Source organism: Heterodontus francisci, unplaced genomic scaffold, assembly GCF_036365525.1.
Source record: "Heterodontus francisci isolate sHetFra1 unplaced genomic scaffold, sHetFra1.hap1 HAP1_SCAFFOLD_221, whole genome shotgun sequence".
In the NCBI taxonomy this organism is placed as follows: Eukaryota; Metazoa; Chordata; class Chondrichthyes; order Heterodontiformes; family Heterodontidae; genus Heterodontus; species Heterodontus francisci.
Window position 1 is genome coordinate 839,776 of NW_027141485.1, and position 12,281 is coordinate 852,056.

Consider the following 12,281-nt stretch of genomic DNA (forward strand, 5'->3'; position numbering starts at 1 on the left):
CGGCACCTCGTTCCCTACCTCTGGTCCTTGTTTCCAGGGACCCCACGCCTCTCCTTCATTAATTGGTCGGCTGCTCCGTGATCGGAGTCGGTCGGCCACATTTCACTCGTGTGGTGACGACACCTGCTTCCGGTGCCTCTGCCGAGAGCCGCACCGTTAGTTTAAAATTCAGCCCATGGGATCAAGATTGGAAAATCTTCCCTCTGATTCTCTCTACTTAAACTAATGGAGACACCAAATTAAAACTGATGAAACCAGGGATTGTATCCTGGTTCTTCAATCTAGTGTTCTCCCAACTGAGCTATTCCATCCTCACTGTGAACTCATCTTCATTGGAGACAAATATAACTCCAGGCGGAATTTCCCCACCCGTTCATTCCTCACTTCAGGGGAATGGGACCCGACCAGATCGCGGAACTCAGATTATGTTAATGTTCTGCTCTTGATATCTTAATATTATCTTGCGTTTGAGCCACTTTTAATCAGGTTCACGGACATATTCTTCCATCATCCCTTCTCCCACATTCTCTCCCTCTCATTCATTCTTTATTCCTCACAATCCAGAAAGGGTTAGGAATCAGAGCTCACCTCCAAACCCTCTGCACACAGACCTCTGTCTGTCACCCTGTTTGATCCAAGAGACCAGTCAATAAATTACACTCTTTATAAACACAGAAAGCTGCCTCACAGTGTTGGACACAGAGTTAATACACTGAAGTCTTTTGAAAAAAGTTCATCTTACGTGTTGTGTTACTGAGCCCACAGAGCAGGACAGGCCCAGGCTCCAGCCCCAGCCCAGCCTGTGCTGTGTCAGCTGATGTCACCTGGTGTGATCCTGAGCCTCATGGAGCAGGAAAGGGCCTGGTTGTATTCATGGCCTGTGTTGAGTTAACTGAACCCACCGAATGTGGTAGGATCCACACAGAACAGAACGGGCCCAGGCTCCTTCCTCAGCCTGAGGGATGATAGTTCTTCTCACACGTTGTTGTCCAGAGCCCCACACAGAACAGGAAAATCACAGGCTCCATCCCCAGCCTGTGGTATTTTACTTCATCACTCCTGGTATGGTACGGAGCCCCCAGAGCAGGAAAGATCCAGGTTCCATCTCCGGCCTGTGTTGACTTAGCTGATCTGACCTGGTTGGCACTGAACCACAATCAGGGGAGGATGGGCCGAGGCTCCATGTCCTGTGGTGTGTTAGTTATTCTCATTTGGTGAGGTACTGAGCACCATATAGAGCAGGAAGGACCTGTGCTCAGTGAGCTGATCTCACCTTGTGTCGTCCTGCGACCGACACACAGAGCAGGACGGGCCTAGGCCTAATCCTCAGCCTGAGTTTGATTAGCTGATCTCATCCAAAAGATTTTGATAAGGCTCCACACAAGAGGCTTCTCTACAAGATGAAAGTCCCTGGTATCAGTGGTAATATATTGATCTGGATTGGGAACTGACTGGCACGATGTTGGCAGAAAATAGCTACAGATGGATCTGGAACTGTTTGGGTGGAGGTGTAGGGCGCACCATCTGTAAATTTACAGATGATTTGAAGATCTGTGCGAGTGTTCAGACTGTAGACGATGCTTGACTGTTTCAGGCTGATCTTAATGTGTTGGGAGATTGGGTTCATGACTGGTAAATGATGTTTAATTTGGGTTCTTTTGGGCCTCCTTATCTCGAGAGATAATGGATACGCACCTGGAGGTGGTCAGTGGTTTGTGAAGCAGCGCCTGGAGTGGCTATAAAGGCCAATTCTGGAGTGACAGGCTCTTCCACAGGTGCTGCAGAGAAATTTGTTTGTCGGGGCTGTTGCACAGTTGGCTCTCCCCTTGCGCCTCTGTCTTTTTTCTTGCCAACTACTAAGTCTCTTCGACTTGGGTAAGTGCAGTGTTTTCATGTGGACAGGGCGAATGCTCAACATTCATACACCCTTCAGGGAAAAACATTAAAGCGGTGGAGAAAGAAAATAATTTTGAGCAGAGATCTGGATGTTCTAGTGCACAGATCTCGAAAGGTACAGCAGCAATGCTGTGAAGTGATAGTTGGAGCAAATAGGGGGTTGGGCTGCATTCAGAGGATAATTGCATATAAGATGAGGCATATTCTTTCATGGGATGTGAGCGACACTGGCAAGTCCAGAATTTGTTACCCATCCCTAATTGTCCTTGACAAGGTGGCGGTGAGCTGCCTTCTTGAATTGCTGCACTCCATGTGGTGTAGGTACACTCACAGTGCTGTTAGGAAGGGAGATCCAGGATTTTGACCCAACATCAGTGAATGAACAGCGATATATTTGCAGATCAGATGGTGTGTGACTTGGAGGGTAACTTGCACATGGTGGTGGTTCCATGCATCTACAGCCCTTGTCCTTCAAGGTGGTGGAGGTCTTCGGTTTGGAAGGTGTTTTCGAAGGAGCCTTGGTGAGTTGCAGCAGTGCATCTGGTAGATGGTACACACTACTGTCACTGTGCGTCAGTGATGAAGGGAGTGAATGTTTAAGGTGGTGAATGGGCTGACAATCAAAGCAGCTGCTTTGTCCTGAACAGTGTCGTGTTTCCAGAGTATTGTTGGAGCTGCACTCATCCTGGCTTGTGCCTTGTAGATGGTGGACAAGTTTTGGAGAGTCAAAAATCATAGAATTGTTACAGTGCAGAAGGAGGCTATTCAGCCCATCGTGTCTGCAAAGAATCATTGAACATAGAAAGTTTAAAGCACAGGAAGGCCATAAATCGGGCCACCCAGCGTAATCCCATTGTCCAGCATTTGGACCGTAGCCCTGCAGGTTCAGGCACTTGAGGTGCACATCCAGACTCCTCTTAAATGAGTTGAGGGTTTCTGCCTCAACTACCCTTGTGGGCAGTGAGTTTCATACCCCTCGCACCCTCTGGGTGAAAAAACGGTTCCTCATCTCCCCTCCAATCGTTCAACGAATCACTTTAAATCTATGCCCCTTAGTCATTGACCTCCCTGCTAAGGTAAATGGACCCTTCCCATCCACTCTATCCAGACCCCTCACAATTTTATACATTTCAATCAAATCTCCCCTAGCCTCCTCTATTCAACCCCACCCGATCCAATCTTTCCTCATTGCTGCATTTTTCCAGAGCTGGCAACATCCTCGTAAATCTCCTCTGTAACCTCTCGAGTGCAATTACATCCTTTCTGTAATGAGGTGACCAGAACTGCACACAGAACTGAAGTTGTGGCCGAACTAATGATTGATACAGTTCCAGCATAACCTCCCTGCTCTGATATTCTATACCTCTGCTAATAAAGGAAAGGATTCCATAAGCCTTCTTAACCAACTTATCAACCTGTCCTGCTACTTTCAGGGATCTGTGGACATTCACTTCAAGGTCCCTCACTTCCTCGACACCTCTCAGTATTCTCCCATTAATTGTGTATTCCTTTGCCGTGTTTGACCTCACCAAATGCATCACCTTGCACTTCTCCAAGTTGAATTCCATTTGCCACTTTTCTGCACACCTAACCAGTCTATTTTTCCAGCTCTCCGAATGAGCATTTCACCTCGTGCCTTGAGCAGAATTATTCATTGCAGAATTCTCACGATCTGTTTTACCTTTGGTGCCACAGTCTTTATATGAATGGTCCAGTTAAGCTTCTGTCAATGGGAACCCCCAGGATGTTGATGGTGGGGGGGATTCAGCGATGGTAATGCTGTTGAACATCAAAGGGAAATGGTTACATTCTCTCTTGTTGGAGATGGTCATTGCCTGGTACTTATGCAGTGTGAATGTTACTTGCCACTTCGCAGCCCAAGCCTGAATGTTGTCCAGGTCTTGCTGCTCCTGGACACGGACTCCTTCAGTATCTGAGATGTCCCGAATTTGTCCTTTTATGAAACCTTGGTCAGGACTCACTTGGAATATTGTATCCAGTCTTGGTCTCCTCACATGATGGGTGATATTGAGGCTTTTGACAGGGTACAGAGGAGAGACATTAAACTAATTCCCAGTATAAGACATCTTCGTTATCAAGTTAGACTAAAAGAGTTGGGACCCTACACCTTAGAGAAAGCTAGACTGAGGGGTGATCCGATTGAGGTTCGTAAGTAATGAAGGGTCCAATTTTGCATGGGAGAGGAGTCATAATTGTATATTGTGAAAGGCCAGATGTCTCCCGGATCACATTAAATTTCATTTTCAGGATTGGGTTAATGAACCCGGATAGCCGAGTGGTTAAGGTGCTGGACTTAAAATCCAATAATTGTATGTTGTGTGTGTTAAAACACTGCTCCTGGTATCTGTACTTACAAAATGTTACTTGTTGTTTCCCTGACTTTTGCCTTGCACCATCATCTCTTCTGTCATTTAATCACTCCTGCCTTCCAACTGATCACAGCTTCCTATTATTTGCCCCAGCACCATTCCTTGTCTCTGCACTTGCTTATAAGCTGGTAAACCTTGAACTTAATCTCCTCTGTACGCTCACAATGACCTTCTCATCTTTCCTGAACTGTGGTTCCTCACAGGATCCGCTGCCTCTCCGACTCCCCTCCAGGTAACTGAAGGCCCTGAGCCTGGGTCTTGCTTTATACGCTTGCTGGTAGTTGAGTCCTTGCATTTCCAGACTCCTCCAGGAAGGGCTTGCCATAATCTTCCAATCTTCCCTGGATAAGGGGATTGGAGAGTGGCAAATGACACCCTTATTCAAGAAAGGGTGTAAGGACAGTCCAAGCAACTCCATGCCAGTTAATTTAACATCAATGCTGGGTAAGGTTTCAGAAATGATAATCAGGGAAAATATCAATGGACATTTAGAGAGGTTTGAGTTAATTAAGGATATCCAGCATGGATTTGTAAAAGGCAGATCATGCTTCACTAATCTAATTGAATTTTTTGATGAAGGAGCAGAGACAGCGGATGTTGTTTCTATGGATTTTACGAAAGCATTTGATAAGGTATCACATAAAAGGCTGGTTAACAAAATTGAGGCTCATGGAATAGGAGGGTCAGTGTCCAATTGGTTTAAAAATTGGATTAAGGGCAGAAACAAGCAAGTTGTAGTAAATGGTTTCTTTTCAGACTAGGGGATGGTCGACAGTGGTGTTCCCCGAGGGTCAGTGCTGGGATCACTGCTTTTCCTGTTATGTATAAAATATGTGGATCTTGGAATACGGAACAGAATCTCAAAATTTGCTGACAATACCAAACTTGGAGGTGAGGCAAACAGTGAGGATGATATGAACCGCCTGCAATAGGACATAGACAGGCTAGCAGAATGAGCAGAGAGGTGACGGATGGAATTTAATACTGTTAAGTGTGAGGTGATGCATTTTGACAGAAGGAATAGGGAGAGGCAATGTATACTTAATGGCACAGTTCTAAAGAGTGTTCAGGGACAGAGGGACCTGGGGATGCATGTGCATCGATCTTTGCAGGTAGCAGGGCATATTGAGAGAGTGGTAGTAAAATATATGGCATCTTGGGCTTTATACAAACATACAAGCATACGAACATATGAATTAGGAGCAGGAGTAGGCCACTTGGCCCTTCAAGCCTGCTCCGCCATTCAATAATTTCATAGCTGAACTGATTACCCACATTTCCAGCTACCCCTGACCACCCCCTTGCTTATCAAGAATCTATCTACATCTGCCTTAAAAATATTCAAAGGCTCTGCTTCCACCGTGTTTTGAGGAAGAGAACTGCAAAGACTCACAACCTTCTAAGAGAAAAAAATTCTCCTCATCTCTGTCTTTAAATGGGCGACCCCATATTTTTAAACAGTGACCCCTAATTTTAGATTCTCCCACAAGGGGAAACATCCTTTCTACATCCACCCTGTCAAGACCCTCAGGATCTTATGTGTTTCAATCAAGTTGCCTCTTACTCTTCTAAACTCTGGCGGATACAAGCCAAGCCTGTCCAATTTTTCCTTTTAAGACAGCCCACCATTCCAGGTATTTGTCCAGTAAACCTTCTCTGAACTGCCTCCAATGCATTCACATCCTTCCTTAAATAAGGAGACCAGTTCTGTCGACAGTACTCCAGATGTAGTCTTACCAATGCCCTGGATAGCTGAAGCATAACCTCCCTACTTTTGTATTCAATTCCCCTCGCGATAAACGTGAGCATTCTATTAGCTTTCCTAATTACGTGCTGTACCTGCATACTAACCTTGGGCGATTCATACACTAGGACACCCAGATCCCTCTGCATCTCAGGGCTCTGCAATCTCTCACCATTTCGATAATATACTTCTTTTTTATTCTTCCTGCCAAAGTGAACAATTTCACACTTTCCCACATTATACTCCATTTGCCAGGTTGTTGCCCACTCACTTAACCGATCTGCATCTCTTTGTAGCCCCCTTATAAGAACATAAGAAATAGGAGCAGGAGTAGGCCATTCAGCCCCCAAAGCCTGCCCGACCATTTAATAAGATCAGGGATGATTTGCCCCAGACCTCAACTCCTCTTTCGTGCCAGCTCCTCATAGCCCTCAACTCCCCAATATTTCAAAAATCTATCTACCTCCTCTTTAAATGCTTTCAGTGATTTAGCCTCCACAACTCTCTGGGTAGAGAATTCCAGACATTCACTACCCTCTGAGAGAAGAAATTCCTTTGCATCTCAGTTTTAATTGACTGTCCCCTTATTCTGTAACTATGTCACCTAGTTTGAGATTCCCCCACTAGTGGAAACATCTACCCTGTCAAGCCCCCTCAGAATCTTATACATTTCAATAAGATCACCCTTATTCTTCTAAACTTTAATGTATAAAGGCCTAACTTGTTAGCCATTCTTGATAAGTCAACCCCTTTCTCCCAGGAATCAGCCGAGTGAATCTCTTTTGACTGTATCCAATGCCAATATATCCTTTCTTAAATACAGGGACCAAAACTGTACACAGTACTCCAGGTGTGGCCTCACCAACACCCTGCACAGCTTTAACAAGACTTCCCTATTTTTAAACTCCAACCCCCTAGCAATAAAGGCCAAAATTCCATTTGCCCTCTTAATTACTTGCTGCACCTGCATGCTAACTTTTTGTGTTTCAATCACAAGAACACCCAGATCCCTCTTTTTTGGAGTCTCTGTCTATTTAAATAATAGTCTGCATTTTGATTCTTCCTACCAAAGTGCATGACCTCACACTTTCCTACATTAAACTCCATCTGCCAAGTTTTTGCCCACTCACTCAACCTATCTATATCCCCTTGCAGATTCTTTATGTCTTCATGACAACATGCCCGACCTATTTTTGTATCATCAGCAAATTTGGATATATTACACTCTGCCCCCTCCTCCATGTCATTAATATAGATAGTAAATAATTGAACCCCAAGCACTGATCCTTGTGGCACTCCACCAGTCACATCCTGCCAATGAGAAAATGGCCCATTTATGCCTACTCTTTGTTTCAAGGAATTGGTAACTCTTGTGTGCATCATCCCTTCAGGAAGTGATGTCATACAGTATGTGACAGAGTAGGAGATGGGATGATCCCCGGTAAGATGTGCCTGCAATACTCTCCTGTAAATTGTATATAGTATTGTCAGTCTTCAATAAAAAAGTCAAATTATTTGTTAGCGTTGATCAGTGTGTGATTGGTAAGTCTGTGTGAAGAACAGGGGTTGGCAACATGTCTGTACATGGACACCAGTGTCCACGTTAAAACAGTTCGGTCCGTGACTGATAATTTCAGGGATGAGAAATTTCCCATTGGCTTCTTCTTCCAGACCTGTCTGACTTTCAATCAAATCGCAGCCGTCAGTTTCACAGCTGACAGGTCCTGAGAGCAGAGACAACGTTTCAGAAACAAAAACAAGAAATGCTGGATTCACTCAGCAGGTCTGGCAGCATCTGTGGAAAGATAAGCAGAGTTAACGTTTCGGGTCAGTGACCCTTCTTCGGAACTGACAAATATTAGAAAAGTCACAGATTATAAACAAGTGAGGTGGGGTTTGGGCAAGAGATAACAAAGGAGAAGGTGCAGATTGGACCAGGCCACATAGCTGACCGTTTCAGAACATCGGACAAGTTCGGAGCTTTCCGGCAGTTCTGATTCATTTAAAAGCCCTCCAGAAAAACCCGAGCTTGTCCGAGTTTCGGAAGTGCTGTCTCTCCTCAAAGCACCTGTCAGCTGTGAATCTGACGGCTGCGATTTAAAAAAAAAAGACTAACCATAAAGCTGAGAGTTCTCGCTCTCTGCAACTGTCAGAGAGAGGGAGAGAGAGAGAGGAGAGTAAGAGGGAGAGAGGAGACCGGGGGTGGGTGTCGGCAGAGAGAGAAAGGACAACCTGAAAGTTTTACCCCATATCCTAGGATTATGACCCCTGGTTCTGGACTCACACCCAAATCCCATGAACGAATAAAAAAGTCAGAACTGTGATTGGCTCTTGCAGCGGACTCTGGTGAACAAACAATATTCGGAGCGCCGGCCCCAGACTGTTTGACACTGACTGAGCTGAGAAAATACAACTCACCCCCGAGAATCCGCAGCACTGACCGAGCGGAGGGGAAAACCTGTCCTGGGAACTCTACATTCAGGGAACAGTTTGTCCTGTGAATATGCAGATGTGAATATTGTGGAAGAGAGATTGTATGAAAGGGGAGGGCGGGTTAGTCTGAAGCCACTGTGTTTGTGGGTCCGATCTCATCGCCGGATTTCAGAGTCATTCTTGTGTAAAATCAAATGATTTTCCAGTCAAAGAACCGCCCTGCTCCCTGCTCAGCCCCAAAGTGGGAATTCGGGATCATTTTTTTTTATTTCAAGATTTCAGTTGAAAAGTAGAGAACATGTTAGCGAGGGGTGAGAGAGGGCGGTCAGTGCAGCAATAAAACCAGGTTAAATGGAAAATGGAGTCCTCAATCCTAGTGAAAGCTTTTCAATAGCAAACATACTGGAGTGAGAGACAGGAAAGATCTAGTCTGGAAGTCTGGAGTCTCTGAATTTCAATGGAATTGTAGAGTTTGTGAGGAGAGAGAAACACAGAGAGACAGCAGAAGCCGGGAGCTGACAGCAGCTTGTCTCCGCCCCGTCCTCTCTCTGCCTTTAAGTTGCTCTGTGCCACCATCACCGGCTTCATTTCTGACCCAGTTCACATTGACAGTGAGAATTTGTGCAGAGTCCCGGACATGACCGATAGTGCAGCCGCCCAAACGGCTCCTCCAGCCGCCGCCGCCGCCCAAGTCAAGACCCCCAAGAAGAAGAAGGCGGCTCCCCGGAACAAGCCAGCCAGTCTCCCGTTGGGCGAACAGATTCTCAATCAAGATTGTGCCGGCTTTCAGCGATCGCAAGGGGATGTCCCTTGCCGCCATAAAGAAGGCTCTGGGTCGCAGAGGTGTCGATGTGGAGAAGCTCAGGACCCAGATCAAGCAAAGTATCAAGAGGAATGTGAACAAAGGCTCCCTGGTGCAGAGCAAGTGACAGGGAGCCTCCGGCTCCTTCAAAATCAGCAAGAAGGAAAACCCAGGGAAAAGTGGGACAGAAGGTGAAGAAACCATCAGACAAGAAATCTTTAGTGAAGAAACCAGCAGACAAGAAATCTTTAGCGAAGACACCAGCAACCAAGAAATCTTTAGTGAAGAAACCAGCAGATAAGAATTCTTTAGTGAAGAAACCAGCAGACAAGAAGTCTTTCATGAAGAAACCAGCAGACAAGAAATCTTTAGTGAAGAAACTAGCAGCTACGAAATCTTTAGTGAAGACACCAGTGGACAAGAAATCTTTAGTGAAGAAACCAGCAGACAAGAAATCATTTGTGAAGAAACCAGCAGCCAAGAAAGTGACAACAAAGAAAGTAACAGCCAAGAAAACGAGCAGCAAGGCGGCGGCAGCGCCAAATAAGGCGGTGAAGAAAGCAACGCTTCAGAAAAAGTCTCCTGCGAAGAAGGTCAAAAAAGGCAAGAGTGCGGCGGGTGGAAAGGCGCTGAAGAAAGTGCAGACATGGAAGAGCAAGGTCAAGCCGAAAGCAGCGAAGGCTCAGAAAGCAGGGTCTGGAAAGAAGTGAAAGAGCGCGGGAAACTTGTAAACATCTGAACACAAAGGCTCTTCTCAGAGCCACCCACATCTCTCAGGAAAGAGCTGATCCCCTGATCAAATGATCCCTGTCCCGGCCCCGCCTGCAGATTCCACATGGAAATGATTTGGAGTAAATCCAGGATCCCTGGTGACTCGCTGACATCCCCTCCACCCAGCCCTTTCCCCACTCTCTGTAATAAAACAGAAGGATGTCTGGCCCTCACTCTAACTGGAGATGTGTTCGGTGCAGTCTCAGTTCACAAATTCAGGGGAAGAGTCCTGTAAGGTAGCTCGGTCACTCTGACGGAAACCGCCAGTTCCCCGGGGCTGCAGCCACTGACACTGCGGGGAGAGAATCCCCGACTCTATCCCGTCGCCGGGGGAACAAACAACTTTGTGTCCGGAGAAGAGGGAGGGCCGGGGAGAAGGTACTTTTTAAAGCGCTGCAGTACACTCAGCTCCTGTGTGTGCACAACTCTCACTGATTCCGTCCTCTGGGAACAGTGCGGTCGAAACAGATCAGGTTAGGAGAGAAACACACAGCCCGAGAACGGCCTCTTTCTTCCTGCATTTACTCTGTTCTGGGAGCAGATTCTCATTGAGAAGCGGCGCTCAGATCTTCGGAGAGAAAAAAAAACACAATTCAAACTGTCCAAATCAAAAACAGAGAATTAACCCGGACACTTCCATTATTAAATTAATTCATCAGCTCCGAACCAGTTCCCGTTAATGTACCGGGATAATCTCGGGATTTATCAAATCGAAGGCAGCGGGATTTATTAAATTGTTGATTCTACACCCTGTAGTTCACTTCTTCACTTAACTGGAGGGGGAGATGTGTGAGCAGAGAAACAGAGCGAAATCCAGAGAGGGAACTGAAAACACACCTGGACAGATGTGAAACAGGTCAATCCACTGTTACAATAACTCCATCACTGATTCCCTCCTGACAGTAACCAGCCCTTTCACAGAGACTGTGGGTGGCTCTGAAAAGAGCCTTTGGTTTATTTGATGACATTTTGGCCGCTTTACTTTTTCTGGGAGCTCTGAGCGCTGGTTTTCTTGGGCAACAGCACGGCCTGGATATTAGGCAGCACCCCGCCCTGAGCGATAGTCACCCCTCCCAGCAGCTTGTTGAGCTCTCGTCGTTGCGGACGGCCAGCTGCAGGTGTCTGGGGATGATGCGGGTCTTCTTGTTGTCCCGGGCCGCGTTACCGGCGAGTTCGAGGATTTCAGCGGTCAGATACTCGAGCACAGCAGCCAGATAGACCGGGGCTCTGGCACCCACACGCTCAGCATAGTTACCCTTTCTCAGGAGCCTGTGAACACGGCCCACCGGGAACTGCAGTCCAGCCCGGGAGGAGCAAGACTTGGCCTTGGCCCGAGCTTTCCCGCCGGTCTTTCCTCTTCCAGACATTTCCACAATCTCACAAATACTTTCACAAAGAATGAATAATTTCCTTAGCATTGATAGTACATCGCAAGTAGTCAGTATGGCCGGGCGGTCTAAGGCGCTGCATTTAGGTCGCAGTCTCCACTGGAGGCGTGGGTTCGATTCCCACTTCTGACACCTTGCGTTTTGACTGAACTGGAGGCGTTTGGGAGCAGCGGTGAAGAGCAAAGAGAGAAAGCAGGAAAGAACATGGACAAACAAAATAACCATGGACCCAAATATGTTGCAACAAAACATTAAAGGAAGAGGCAACGAAGCAAACAGCAGGGCACTTAAAAGATCAAAAATGTAACCTTTGTATCGGGGTGGAAGATGTTGTCAATATCCTTAATGAATACTTTCCTGTTTGCCCGAATGAGAGGGTGATGCAGATATTGTTATCAAGGAGGAGGAGTGTGAAGTATTGGACGTGATAACTTAAGGAGAGAGGAAGTCTTAATGGGATGAGCATTCTTGAATGTGGATAAATCATCAGGACCAGATGAAATGTACCTCAGGCTGTTGAAAGAAGCCAGGGAAGAAATAGTGGAAGGTCTGACCATCATTTTCCAATCCCTCACTGGATACAGGTGTGGTGCCAGAGGATTGGAGGTCTTGTAACGTTGCAATAAAAGCAAAATACGAGGCAGATCAAGCATGGCTGATCCTTTCGAGCAGAGAAACAGGGCTGAATTCCCTGAACCAGTGCTACAGCTTTCAGAATCGAAGGAGCCTATACACACCTGATGGGTTCCACTTAAACAAAAGAGCTGGAGGTGTTGACAGTCAGAACAGATAAAATGTGGAGGAGTGTTTGAAGCAGATGCTGTGTGGTTACTGTAGTTGTACTATGGAGTTATTTC

The 12,281-nt window shown here is 46.3% G+C and overlaps 1 non-coding gene and 1 pseudogene across 1 annotated transcript; one reads left to right on the forward strand and one right to left on the reverse strand.

The window, feature by feature from the left end:
* Window positions 1-11,014: 11,014 nt before the first annotated feature.
* LOC137363830 (histone H2AX-like) lies at window positions 11,015-11,403 on the reverse strand (annotated as a pseudogene).
* A 70-nt stretch (window positions 11,404-11,473) lies between these two features.
* On the forward strand, window positions 11,474-11,556 carry trnal-uag (transfer RNA leucine (anticodon UAG)). Its single transcript has one exon. It is a non-coding gene; the product is annotated as a tRNA-Leu (tRNA).
* Window positions 11,557-12,281: the final 725 nt, after the last annotated feature.